Genomic DNA, 13,849 nt, shown 5'->3' with positions numbered 1-13,849 from the left:
CAAAGAATGCCATCACCATTTCTGTTTCTTACAGTTTCTATGGATTATTTATTTATTAAGTTTCAACCAGTGTAGGAAAAGTAAGATTATAGACACCGTAAAAATGTCTTGCAGTCTGTCTAGGGCCCTTGATACAATAGGATGCCATTCCCAACTGATCCTGAGATATTACTGCAATGAACATTATTAATAATAATTAATAATGCGCCAAATAACCTGATAAGCTATATATGAAGGAGCATAGTATCACATGTCAGAATAGGGGATCATAACAGTTCCTTTTTGGTTTTGAAATCAATGGGCTAGCTTAGGCTCTGATTCCATGAATCTATCAACATGCAGGTTCTTCATCCAGCTAGAACGTATTGGAAATTGGGCAGTTACCCATCAGGATTTCCTGGCGAGTCCAGAGAAATAAACATTTCTGTGGTCAGACCTCTCAAATTTGCATCACTGTTTTATGTTCCAGGTGGAAAATTAATTTGGAGGGATCTTGATATCTTTTGCTGCTGGGGAAGTGTGCAAAAGTGAGATACTAGCCGTGAGCAGGGGTGAGGGGTATCAAGGCAGGTGACGTCAAAGACCTGGACTTTGTGGGACTCCTGAGGGGAAATGAGGAACCGCATTGCTGCTGGGAGCGTGGCGAAAGCCATCAGGGTGCTGCTGCCTGCACGAGCGTGCTGTCTGCCGTACTCGGTGTGAATTATTGTGCCAGAGTTCTCAAACATCTCCCACGGTGTTCATTTAGGGAATTCACATTTTGCTTCTGAGATAGTTTGAGTTTGTTTCTTTTTTAATTTTGTCATTCATTTTTAATTTATCAGAAAAGCCAAGGGAAACAACTTTACTGCCCAAACATCTCCTTGCTATGGTATCTTTTAAAAAATTGCTTGGACTGGAGGGAAAATGTTTATATATATTTTTTAATAGATAAGAAGATTATAAAAAAGCACTAACAACTTCAGTACAGGGAATTTTCAGGGGAATTAATGACTAGCTGAGGTTAATGGTCCTCAGCTTCACGTTGGTCCATCAACTCTCCCAGTCAGTCATTAATTCCCAGGAAATGCCTTGTGCCTTGATTGTTATTGCTTTAATACATTAAATTCAAGTTAAAGGCTTGACTTAATGTTTAGCCACTATAAAGTAAAACACAAGGAAGTGTTCCCACTAGACATATTCACTGTCAAATATATTTTTATTTACCTTGTTTTCTATAGGTATTTAAGTGGAGGAATTGAATACCAATTTACTTATTTGCTTTGTTTTTACTGCTCATAATAGAACACAAAAAAAAATCCTCTATACTCCAACTTTGTGCTTCCAACTTTGTCATTTATTTAATATTTCATTAAAGAGATCTGATCTAAGTTCAAGTATAACTGAACATGTGAAAATACAGAAATGACTATATTTAATGGATAAGAAAAAGAGATTAAAAATTCATCAGAACTAGTTTTGTTGTGTCTAATTAGTATCATAGTAGTTTTATTACAGCAAAAAAGACACTATGATTATTTCAGGCTCCAGCTTGTAAGGGAAAAAAATCAATGACCATTTTGGCCTCAAACCAACTAAAAGGTGGAAATCTGATGATGCCAATTGTTCTTGTGAAATTTCTGCCATCATGACCTCCCTTACAGAGGAAAAATGCTGTTGATAGGATTTTTTCTGCCATGTTCTGATAAACCCGAGTTGAATTTGAAAAAAATTCACCCAAATTTAGAGTCAGTTATGATCTAAAACCATGGTTTCATCTTCCTCTGCAGGCTAGAAATTAAGAAAAAAAATGGGAAGTTTAAATCTGAGTTTGTGTTTATTTACTCAGTATTTAGTACGTGTTTTTAATTTCTCCATTACTGTTAAAAATTTCCTTTTTTTTCTCTTGGGTAATTTTATGTGTTACTCTGGATTACTTAGCCACATTTTTAGGCACAACCAGTTTGCTTTCCTTCAACGCATGAAGAGAACAGATAAAGAAAAATCTCTTCAACTACACTCAACCTCACGGTGTCTATATTTCATTCAAGTACTTTAATTCGATAGCCAAATAATCTACTATTTCTACTATGGAAAATAGTTGCACATGAGCTGAAAAATGTGTTTGTGAAACCTGACATTTCACAGACAAAACTAGTTTCTGGTACTGCTTCATTAAAGTCAATGGAGTTATGACAGGGATGTATCTGACTTACTGTAACGTAACTGTATGCTAAAGCGAGGTTTGATTTGATGTGTACATAAAAGCATCTCAAAATCCCTACTAGATTTCTGCATTAAGTTTTCAGAACTCTGAAAAATGTCACATGGCCACTGTCATGCATTGTTCAAGACACTATATACTCAAAAGTCCTTGGAATGTGAGATGATGCTAAGTCAGGCCAAAATATGAGACAAAAACTGCTTATAAAGGGATTCAGACAATTTAGACTATACTTTGCTGATAAGCGACTTTGTATGAGTCAACTAAACTATCTCTGCATCAGTTTTGCCAGACTGTGAAATGAGAAAAATACTTGTAAGGTAAAGAGAAAAGAAAATGCTATTGTTATTTTGAATATGATCTTCCACACTGGCAATTAGGCCAGTACAAAGCTAGTAGTATGACTGTGTACTACAATCAATTCCCCATTATCTAGGATCAGGGCTGGGACAATTCATGCCCTGGGGTCATGCAGGTATTGGGAAGCATGGTACGGAGATACCCTCTTTGGCTCCACATCAAGGTTGAGTATACAACAACAGTGTGGATATCTAGAACCCAAATGATCCCTGCAGAGCCACTAGATATCTCTTCACCCAACAATACACAATGTGGATTACTCACCTCACATAAAAGATCGCTGTCTGCAAGAGTAACGTAGTAAAATCTCCGAACTGGCTTAGTCCTGCACTGTTAAAATACACATAATATGCAGTCAGTCAATACTCATCCCACAGCCTGTGAGGGGAACTAGGAGGGGAAAAAAAAAGTCACAGACAAATAAGAAGAAAAATGACAGGAATCGCGAATGACTGTGGTTTACAACTATCCTGAGCGCTCCTATATTAGCTTGCCTGAAGGCTCTGGGAGATTTTACTGCGTTATTCCCTCACTCAGCGCCCATGCAAAGATGCCTTCCACAGCTGGGAAGAGCACTTGGACTGCTTGCGAGCCAAGGGGTAGCTTCCGTTCTGATGCATAAACGTGAACTACCTTATAAAAAAAACCCTGAAATTTTGCAACTGTGTTCCTGACTGCAGAATCCCATTATACAGGACAAAACTGCTCTACAGCCTCCCTTCTTGTAACCATTTTCTTGACGAAACCCTTGGAATGTGTTGAATAATCTGTTTGGGACATTTACATCAGTGGTGTTGACTGTGCCTCTTTACAAAGCTGCCAAGTCTGTTTCAGATGTGCCGCCTTCCCCTTTCTCAGTTGGCCACTCTTCCCCCAGCTTCAGTGCCCTCCTCTTCACCACACCATTGCTTTGTGAGAAGACATGACAGTGGACAAGCATCACAGCATATCACGTGGCAGAGGAGAAGCAGTGGCTTTGGCAGCATCCTGGGCCACAGGCTGTCCTGCAGGACAGGGGTAAGCACCTAGCAGGATGGGGCCCTGATGTTGCAAAGGTACCAACTGTGTTTTGGGCACAGATCTGGCGCTGGAGCTGCATGTGTGAGCAAATGCTGGGGCGCAGGTTAAGGAGAGTGTACTATGCAGGGAAGCGAGGCAAGGCTGCTGAAGGCGTAAGACACTGTGGGGAAAAGTAGAAAAAGATTGGGATCCAGGGGTGGGATCATCTCGATTTGGGGTGGGCACAGTGCCTGTCTGCATGCTGTCCAGGCTGCAGAAGTTTATGCAGAAATAAAGCAACCAGACTCACAATTTGACAGAGGACCACTTCCCCCTGTGTGAAGCAGCAGCTTCTAGATGCAGAGGCGAAGTGAGTCTGGGAACATGGCTATAGGCCAGGTGCAGAGGAGAAGGTTTCTAGTGAGAGTGGGGAGAGGTTGGGATCAGTGGGTTGTGGGTCTAGCTGGAACAAAGGCAGTGAGTACAACAGGATGTCACAACTCTCAGCACACACAGTTTTTGGAAGCGGCTCGCAGTGCGAGACAGTGAGGCTGCACCATGACCTAAACCATCATTTGCATCCTATTTTAGAGTCTGTCTTCTGTAGGGTACGGAAGCAACCTTCCCAATGCTAACTGCGCAGTAATCCAGCCCCAGGAGTTACACCCAAGTCTTCAGCCAGCCTGAAATGAGAGCTCTCTGAGTGACTGTAATCTCATCCCATCCATCTCAGTAGGGTGTTCAGACTGAAGTCTAATGATGATAACTGAAATGTCAACATTCGTTATTTAACTTCACAGCACACAAATATCATTTATCTCTATGGTTTTTCTACATTTATGAAAAGGAAGTGTTTCATCTACCACAGTAGGTAGGCACAGTGTCAACCAATTGCTAGAACTGATACAGATCTTCACCATAAAACTGTGTCTGAATCAAGGTGCTGCTTAGTTTGTATTAAAGAAATCCTCAGTTTTACTGTTGATACCATAGACTCAAACATTTACTAGCTTGCTACCCCCTAGCAAGCTGCAAAAATTTTCACATTTAATATTTTTGAATAACTAGATTTTAGTTATTTTTTAAAATAATAATTCATTCTATAATAATTCACTTTATAATATTTTGTAAAAAATAGTGACTTTACCTTAGAACGAATAATGGCATCACAGCAGAAACTGAAAAATAGGGCGCATTCTGAAATAGATTGCACCAAATATAATAATAGCTAATAACAAGCAAACAGCACAGCTACTCTCTGATGGCTCTGGATTGCACAGGGAACAATGAAAAAAAATTATGTTGTGAGAGCTTTTTCTCATATTTCTCCACCTTCTTTCTGCATCAACCATGGCTAATCTGTCACAAGGTTTTTCACACAGTATTAGTGCATCTAATTAAAGTATATTCATGGCTGATCCAAAATGGGGAGGTTATTTCTGAGGAGCTGCAGGGCACCTGTGGCCATCTGAGCTTCCTGCTCTGGGAGAGCAAAGCCTGGACCAGGGGAACGACACGACAGCCAGCTTCAGCTGTGCTCTGCAGCATCATCCACCAGCAGCACTTCCCTGCATGTCAGTGAGTGTGAGGTAGCCTCACCCCTAGAGCCCTCCTCATCCATGAGCACACCCCTTGAGTTGCGGAGGAAAATTACCATTCCTTCACAAAAGGAAAATTCGTCCTGACCCTCTCGGAAACATGAGGATGCTATTCGTGCCCTTTGCCAGATCTGGTCCAGGATACAGAACAATCTGTGCAACCAAATTATATTAATGAATTTTGACTGAAATGAGGAGAAGGATGCCTCTTCAGGGCCATGTTTCAGAGCTTTTCTCAATTTACTAAGCTCTTCCCTCCCACATCTCTCTTCAGCTTGTGAGTCTCCCTCTCAGCCAAATCCCTGCTCGCTTCACCACCTTCCCGCCTAAGCAGCCTCGAGGGGAAGCACGTGAAGCTCAGACACCCAAGGCTGCTAGCTCACCAATGCTGCCGTGGGTCCGTCTCAGCTCTGGGAAGTCAATGCTTATTAGGATACAAAGGTTCAAAGTGTAGCTCTGGCACAGCAGGACACTGCAGCTTACTGTCTGGTTTGAAGCCAGGTTGCTGTGATGCCCTCAAGAGTCTCAGCTTCAGCATTTCACCTGGGGATGCAACCACATGTCACACCAACCCCCACCATGACCACAATGGGAGCTCACAAGCTGTAGGTGAGACTCACTTGCTTTCCTCCTTTTAGCTCAGGAAGGAGATCACTCCCATGTGAGTCATGCTTGCAGCCATTTTATTAATACAATTAAAAAACAACAACTACAGCAGAAAAAACCCCACACTCATTCAGTAACCCTCTATGAGACGCCTTTTCACACCCTCTGTCTCATCTCATCCATTCTAAACTTTTCCAAAAGAACACAAGTTGGTAACACTACTGGCCCAGTCATGTTTTCCTCTTGTTGGCTAGTTCTGCTTAGCTAGCAGACATATGGGATTATATATGCTTTTACTTTCTTGTTTCAAATGAAACTTCGCTAAACACAGTCTGAAATTACACATAACTTGTTATGGAGTTATCCTAAGCAGTTTAAAAAATTTTCATTCAGTTACCTTCTCTCTCTCTCTTTGCACCGCCACTGCTCTTTAAACACGCTGCTCGTTGATGTTTTAGAATTAGCTCACAGAGGCCTTGATGTGGTTTCGTGTGCTCTTTGCCTTCTAAGGACTCTACCTGCATGTTTTGTTTGCATGCATCTCTGGTTAGGCTAGCTCGTGCGACACAAGGGTACCATAAGTCTTGTCCAATAGCTTATGTATACAGGCTGTTATATAGAGTTCTGAATTATGGTTTTCAGACTGTGCCCTGCAGCCCATTACTGCCTGCCCACATTTTATGCTAGTAAGAATCAGCTAATATCCAAGCAAGCACTTTCTGAGGATGCCAGCAAAGCACGGCTCAAATCTGCTTTGATAGATTATCTGGAACAGAGAGCTTGTCTTCTAGGACCTATAAAATGGAAAAAAAAAAAAAAAAGAAAAAAGAGAGATGTGCTGTCTTTAGGTGTCTAATACTGTCTTAATTTATTTGGCCTCCTGACTTGCTTCTCTGTACCACAGCTCTTCCTGCCTGAAATTTCCTCACACTGCGCTGCGCTTTGGCAAAATCCAAGTCTGAGAACAAAGCTTAGCCCGCAGCGCCTGTGCGCAGGGAGTCCACTTCCCTGGTGAAATTCGTTCTCATCCATAATCTCTTTTCATATCTTTCTTTTTACATCAAGACAACCTTCATGCTCCAATCTCCACTCATTCTTCCATATTGCCGCTCTACACAGAACAGTCTCCTTTTTATTCAAATCCCTCCTAAATTGACCTCCATTGTACATTGTAGGTACAGTCCCTTGGCACAATGAACTCTCTCACAGCTGTTGAAAGTATTGTTCAATTGTAGGTTCTTTTTAAAACATCAGGATTAACTGTTACACAGCTGGTCATTTTAGCAGAAAGAACTGCCTAATGGGCTCGGTTGTTACTGCCTGGTGCTTGGCAGATGGGAGAGAAAACTGGGCAGGGCAGCCAGATAGTGTCATGGGTTAGTAGGCTGAGAATGAAAAGCTCAGAATGTCCCCTTTTCCACTTAAATGTCACCTCTGGCCCTACCGGTATACAAATCAGAAAATACGCATTTGAAGCTATTCATACATTTCCATTAAGAAGTCAAGCTCACGTTTTGTACAGAAAAAAATAAGTTGGTGCCTTAGTGCTAGAAATAATCTGTTAACCAGAAAAAAAGGCTGAGACTTTCCGGCTTCCTGAGCTGTGCCTTTTAAAGACAAATATTCCCATTGCACAATACTTGCAACACAGCCTGATCAATGCTAGTATGCAACTTCATATATGAATCACTGATGCAGAAACTGTTCTATTTGGAATTTTTTGATCTAGTTCCACTCAAATGCCATCAGAGAGATAGTGAACCAGAATCTTGAGAGCAAACATTTCTGAAATTAAGGAAGAACTGAGAAAAGATTTCTGTTTTTGATCCATCCCCACTGCAGAAAGGACATACTGTCTTGAAATGGTGCAGTGCTGGTGAAAGGATTATGCGTTACAGGTAAAGGTAAATGCGTTCTACAAATCTTTTAAATTTTCGTCCACTGCCAGTCTTACTACAGTATTTCCTCTCCTAGGAAGAAGATTGTGGTTGTGAGACATTTGTCTCAATTAGTTTGCTTGTCAGTTTCACACTTTTCCTAGTTTAATTGTGCATCATTTAAAATTAAATTCATGGAAAATAAATCCTATAAAATTGTTTGCAATAAATTTAAATAATTAGGCACAGCTATTATGACATACTAGACTAGCAGGGTCTGCAGATGATGTGAACTTATCGTATGTTGAGCATGGTCCAAAACATGGGTAAAATCCCAAAGAAATCTTATCCAATTGTTTGCTGCTTTTCAAACCTTTTCCTTTCAAAAGGCAGCTTTCCAAGATTGTTTATGGACTGTTCTGTTTTGTTTTAATGAGAGAAAAAGTGGTCAAATGCATTTTCTCAGTCTCATGTGTGGGAAAGCTCTGGTAAATCCTGCCAAGAAGTTACGTACAAATTACCACTGATCATAATTTCCTACCTTCTCTAAAGCACCAGGAAATCAATAAAATAAGCACTTATTTTTGTTCCATTATTTCTGTTCTTAGTTCATCCTGTAATCTTCTGAGCCAAGAGCAGGTCTGTGATACTATAAACTCAAAACACATGCACTTCTGTACACAGCTATTAATTCTGATTCCTAACTTCTGTTCTGCAGACAGAGAATTAAACTCTGGCTCCACTGTAGCCAGTAGCAAAACACTTGCTGACTTCAATAGGGTGAGAATTTCACCCAGGACTACCTGTGGAACTTTGGTATTGGCATGCTTAGCATTTCCAGAGGTGGCCCTCTCACTGTTGCACTGTCAGAGCTGTACTGGATCCCAGCAGGAGAACTCCCAGAGTAAGAAGGGCAGAGCATTAAGTAACTTTAATTTCCTGTCCGCTAAATGCATGTAAATCAGGGATGTTGCTGCAGCAATACCTCTTGTCACGTCTCTCTCTTCCTTTGCTCTTCTTGAACGAGCTGGACTTAGGTATGAATTTCTAGCCCTTTACTTTTTAATTTAAAATGTATCTTCTATCTACTTACTCATTTTCAAAAATAAGGAACAAATACTTGCATATTCCCCAGGATTTAGTCTGCCTGCTATGTTGCATGGTTAAGTCTTTTACAGCTCTTTAAGAAAAAAAGAGAAGAACTTGTTTGCATTTTTTTTAAACTGTGTGAAAATGGAATTAATACATAGCTGTAATGAATAATATAAATACAGGTGTATATATCTGTGTGTGTGTACATATGTGTGTGTATGTGTGGGTATACAGACACATATGTGCACACACATGTGTATACACACACGTAATCTAAGTTTGCTCAGTTCTCTTGAAGGATAGAGCTATTTTTTGACATTTTAAGCTCAGGATGAGCTTACAAAGTTCAACACTGCTGTTGAACTGAAAGAATCTAGCAGCAATGTCAAGCCTGTGTCATGCATACATTGTGGGACTTAGAGTGTTTCGTTCGATCAACAGGGTGCAGAGATATAAACTATATATATATATATATATAGTGAATATATATATATAGACTATATAAACTATGCAGAAGAAAAAAAAATCTAAATGTGACTCTACTGAAATAGTGATTTTAAAAAATGTTTGTGTGTCCAAAATTCACTTCTTTTGAAGGCAGTCCAGTCAAGCAGAGTCTCATGGTCACATGTTCTCACAATCAACCTCTTCATTGATAGAGTTATGAAACTAAGCTAAAAATGAGGTATTCTGTGGTTTAAGAACCACTTCTAAATTTAGGCTGTGCGCTGTCAGAGCCATGTTTTAAATAAACAGTTTTTGAATTCTGAAAAAGGGTCAGTTTCCAGGTGCCTCTGCTCATGATTTCTCTAGGGACAGTAAAGTCCTTTTTATGAGCATCATTTAAGTCAGGAAGAGCTGGAGGGTGACGTGGGGGGACAGAGCCAGGCCCTAGGCGCAGACTCGCTGTGCCACACTGGCTAGCTCAGGAGCCTTGTGCCACAATTCTCTTTTCACACTCCTCCTGCCAACCAAGATTGCAAATGAAACATATTGACAAATAACAGAAGAAGCTCTACCATGCAATTAGTTAAACTCTTTTTCAAAAACATGTGGGCTGCCCCCCTCTCCACCACAAGCATTAAAAATAACTTGCTTCCTGGTTGTCATGTTGACAAACTGAACTCCTTCCACCACCTCCACCGCCCCCACCTTCTCCCTTCGCAGGCGCTTGCTAGTTCTCCCAGGACTTCAAAGTTTATTTCTCAAACACTTTTTGGGGTGGGAGGGAGGAAAGAGGAATAAGTGTGTTCACATAGGCCAAAAAAGCCAATTCAAACCAAGTCCCTTCGTGTTGTGTACTGGGACATGCAGGCACTAAGCCCAAGCTGTCTTGAAAGCAGCACAAAATTACTAACACTGAGATGCCCTGCAAAGATTATAAATGCTGAACTTCAGGAAACCTGCGGTACTTTTTAGGTAATGCTGAAATGGACTCAAATCCACTCAGACTGTGGCACAAAAGTAGACAGGTCCAGCCTGCATTTTACTTAGCCATTTCAGTGATGCTCATTTAAACTCTTTCTTCAAGGCTGTAAGCTTTTACTCAAAGGCCAACTTGTGCCTGACTGACTGACTCAGAAACATTTTCTAAGCTAACCAAAATGGCAGCAAGACTTGCAACCTTATTCAAAACCTTCTTCAGTGCCACTGATTCTCTCAGTAGCATATTAGATAGTACAATATTCGTCATTTACTGCAAAAGCCTTACTGTATACTACACACATAAGGGTAAAATACCTTGCAGCAAGGACTTCATGAACAGCGCTGAAGGGCTCTCTTTTTGCATCGGAGTCATTAGGATCCACAAATAACTAACAAGGAGTTTCGAGTGACCCACGGTAAGCAGGTAGCCAATCAAGTGAACAAACTGTAGTAATGATAAGGAGATATCTTGGTCTCTTGTTCTGGAGGCTCCAAAGTGCTGACTTGTTTTTTAGCTATATGAAGCATCTGATGTCACTTTTTGTGTGGGTGGAAAACGCTGTACAAAGGTTAAACAAGTTCATTCATCCCTGCTCATGAAAGTAAGCTTGTATTGCATTTCCAGTAACTAAGTGCATTACTATAACAGGTTGGGGATTTATTTTATGCATACATGTGCACCTTTGTGACTAACTGGCCATGTGTTGTCTCTCTTCCTCTTAATCTTGCTCAAATTATTGCTTAATATGAATGTTCTTTTGGCTTGAGTTTATAAAGATAGTACAGCAAGTATTTCTAGCTGTTGGTAGGCTTCATAACACAGTACTGCGGAATTTGTATCTGCTCTTTTTGCTACAGAAAGGAGCTTTTTAGAAATTAAAGTGTAAAGACTGATGTTCCAATAAAACAGCCTGCTTCTTCAGTGAAGCACCTGAGCAGAGCCTCGGCCAAGTACAGAACAGAAGCATGCATTTATATTTGAGCATGGGAGAATACCCATTGGCAGTACTCAAATGCTTAATATTAAGCAATCAATTATGAATTTTGTTAGATGGAGGCCTATAAAAGCTGGATGAGTGGAGTTACACCCATTGATATAATGCATAGGAGTTGTCAATAAGCCTTTGATAAAGTGCTTGCAGAGACGCTGTTTAACACATGCAGCTGCCTGGGGGGGCAGAGGAACCCTCCTTGTGGCTTGGATATGAAGGCTATGACTTAAGTTGCACTCAGAGATCTAACTGAAGGTCAAGGAGCTTTACACGAGTCATTTCTGACCAGCTCCTCCCGTAGGGCAGGAGGGTAGGGGTATCTGCAGAGAAACCATCGCAGGCTGCCTGCCCAGGGTGGGCTGGGTGGTCTCACGGTCTCCCACACTGCCCACTGCAGCCAGCCATACTGGAGTTAGCAAGTTCAAAGGCAGTTCAGATGTGCCTGCGTGAGCTACAGCAACTGCTCTATAAGAGCAACAGGAGCGCCGTATAGAGGCATGAATGGAGAGTAAGAATAAACAGTATTGATGGCTTGGCAGAAATTGAGACAGGGGCTACCCCCTGTCCTCTAGCAGTGCTGTTGATGGGAATGAACCCTAGAAAGGGCTAAGTGCTGAAGTGGAAACATCCACAGAATATCCTAAAAAGAAAAGAAAGACTGAAGTTGAAGAAAAATGTGATGCCTAGCGAAGCCAGGTGAATGGCAACACAGTACTGATAAACATCCTGATAAATAAGAAGCGAAGAGCACTAGCAAGAGTGATTTGCAAGCTGCGTACGCTTCCCTGAGTTCTGAACTGAGACGCTCTGCAAAAGGGCTGGGTGACTCCTGATGGCAGTGCGGCAAAAAAGCTTCTGTACAGTATGTTGTCTGGACCAAAAAAGGCAAATGGTATGCTATGAGACATAAAATCAGGGTGGAAAAATACATTTACAAATAGCATAATGTGATAGGTGAGTGAATAATACACTGCCAACTGGGATGCTGTGTTCAGTTTTGGTCACTGCGTTTATAGTTGATAATAGAGCAACAGAGGCGATTCAGAAAAACAGTAGTTAAAATAAGTAGAGGAATGCAGAATTTTCTTTATGAAAAGATAAAAAGGATTAGGACCATTCAATTTAAGGGCAAAATAAGAACGAATATATCAGAGGTTGCAATGTGATGACTCTAACAGAAATGAAAAATCTTGTGCTCCTATTCAACATTTCTCATTCAAAAAGTGGAAACATTACATGATAAAAATCCATAAGGAATCATAAAAGACTGCATTTTTTTCAGGCAACACAAATAAAAATTACTCTCTGGAACTCTTTGTTCTAGCAGAATTAAAAATGGACTGAAAACTTATGAAGAAAATTAGAATATGCAAATTCATTGAGTTCAACAATAATTTTCTGAAAGTTATATATACTGTCTTTAGAATAAACAGATCCTGGTCTGATATCATATGGCAATTCCAGTAGACAGTCAGAGGAAAAGGAAGGAAGGGAGGAAGGGAGGCATGAAAGTAGTTTTGCTATACTTCAAGGCATTAAAACTTCAAATATGTTGTCTCATGCCCTGCTAATATTAAATGCTAGAGTCACAGGTTTTTCATGAAGCTAAGATTCCCCCTCTTCCAATGGCAAAAGCTTCTAACCCTATCCTTGCACTTCTGTAAGCTACTGAACTTTAAAATCCATATGTTTGCATGCAGAAATCTTGCTGCTGATGCAGAACTGAATCTTGTCCATCCTATGCCTCAGAGGCCAGAAAAGCACTGAGGGAAAATTCCACTTCTGGTGTGAAGAGGAGAAAGCACTTTCCTGCCAATTGATTTAAAAGAAAATAATAATACTGAGAGCTATTTGTAACTCTTCAGAAAAGCCAAACAAGTCCCAGTGGACACAGGCTGGCAGGCAGAGAGTTGAGGAAACACTGCACAGCTAATTAATTCATTACATAAATCCATGGCTTATCAAGTGATTATCATTCCATATAAATGACATGAGCAAAAAAGGAACATTACAGCTTTCAGGTGCATCAACAAGCATCCTTTTGGGAGGGAACAACCCAGGTAGTTTTGAACCTCCAGGAACAAGTGACTCATTGCATACTGCATTTATTGGCCAGATTTTTCCAGAAACAGAAGCTCTTCCTTCCCCCTACATTAAAAAGAGAACAAAACAAAACAAACCCCCAAAATCCCCAAGCCCACAAGCAGTACAATGAGAAAGAAAAAAATTACATTTTAACAGCCCTAGTCTTAGTAACCCCATTCCTCCTACATGCATTTCCCACAAACTGTCAACATCCCACAGGAATCTACCCACGTTGCACATCACTGCACAATGCTCTCGACAAAGGCATCCCAGCTCTTGATGTTTCAGGCAGCCGTTCAAACCGCCTTCACATCCAAATCCACCAGCTCTGTAATTAGGTGTTAAGTTTAAGCAATCCAGGAATTTATGCAGGAAGGTACTTCTTTGGTAGGTCAGTTTGATTTATGCCTGCATAGCCCAGCTGGAATGAACAAAGATCCATCCCATGAAGAAAATGAGAAGTTCTTTTTCTCTAGTAGGCTCCAGCTCAGTGAAGTACTTTCACATATATTCAGGTCCATCCCTATCTAGAAGAGCGTTTAAACAAGCACGGAAAACTCGAGAGTTCCCTTCAGCTTTATGAGACTAAAGCATGTACGTAAGTGCTCTCCT

This window comes from Dromaius novaehollandiae, chromosome 1 (assembly GCF_036370855.1).
Source record: "Dromaius novaehollandiae isolate bDroNov1 chromosome 1, bDroNov1.hap1, whole genome shotgun sequence".
Classification (NCBI taxonomy): Eukaryota; Metazoa; Chordata; class Aves; order Casuariiformes; family Dromaiidae; genus Dromaius; species Dromaius novaehollandiae.
Note: the sequence above shows the minus strand (reverse complement) of the source record.